Consider the following 1,314-nt stretch of genomic DNA (forward strand, 5'->3'; position numbering starts at 1 on the left):
TCTACAATTGACAAAGCCACACACACACACACACACACACACACACACACACACACACACACACACACACACACACACACACACACACACACACAAACACACACACACACACACACACACACACACACACACACACAAAAGACCATTTCATCCATTAAAGTGCTTTAATGGACATAATATGAAATGTAATGTCATGTAGTTTAGTCAAAAGGCAGCTGAGCAGTTGATTGGTAGTACTGTAGATGTAGCCGTCTGCTTGGCTGTCAGTAGAAGACCATGGCGTATGGACGACTGTCCTGCTCCTCACACCCACTCACATGGTCAAAGGCCCATTTAGATGGGACAATGAAACTGAAAGGGCCCGCTGTGAAAACAGCAATACTCATTCAGCATCAACTCATTTTGTTATTTTGTAATTTTGGCAGAGGACCAAAGAACATGGAGATGAAGATTTCCTTTGAAAATAATCATTTAGTATATGCTAATCTTAAACTGTATACGGGAAACTGACCATATCAAGTTATCACCATGATCATACTAAAACTTTTACTTACAGTGCATGATGGCCACTCTATCTTGTCCAGTCACATCCCGATACATCTGGTCATGTGTCAGACCCCAGCCTGTTAGAAAGAGTTTGAAACCAGTTACGTGTCGGCATAAATCATCAGTTTATGGTGAATTCCACAGGTTCTCAAACTCTTTGGGCCTAAGGCCTACTGACTGATTATGATGAATTAATGATTATGGTGAATGTCACACACCTCATTATAGACTATTATCATGGGTGTACATTCTCTTATGTCTATATATTTTCTATACATAAAAAGTGTCCAGTGTACAAAATAAAGGGAATTGACATTATTCAAAGATTAGGATAGGTGATCTTATTCTACTGCTCAACAAAAGGGTGCTGCCCTCAAAATTGGTCGCTAGACTTGTTAAGCAGGTGCAACATACTGCAGGCCAACTGTGCCAATAGATGCCAATAGACGGCTCTCGCATCATGCAATCAAGCTGAGAATGGTAGCCTACTAAAGCTATTTGTGTTCTTACTTGGTGGATCATTAGGCTGAAGATCCTCTCCAGTCTCATCCGCTGATGAACTCTGTTCCTCCATGAGGTGGTCAAGAGCAGATTCAGATGGAACAGGGGAACTGGAGCCAGGGCCTGCAGTGACAAAAACAACACCGCCACTCAAGTCAACATTTAACATTCACTCACTTTGTTACAGTAGTATCAATATCAATATGCTTGAATTTATTAAATGAAATCAATTCAAATTATTTATATTTTTCTAAGGTTAGGTTTAGT

The sequence above is a fragment of the Sardina pilchardus genome, chromosome 18, assembly GCF_963854185.1.
Source record: "Sardina pilchardus chromosome 18, fSarPil1.1, whole genome shotgun sequence".
NCBI classification, from domain to species: Eukaryota; Metazoa; Chordata; class Actinopteri; order Clupeiformes; family Clupeidae; genus Sardina; species Sardina pilchardus.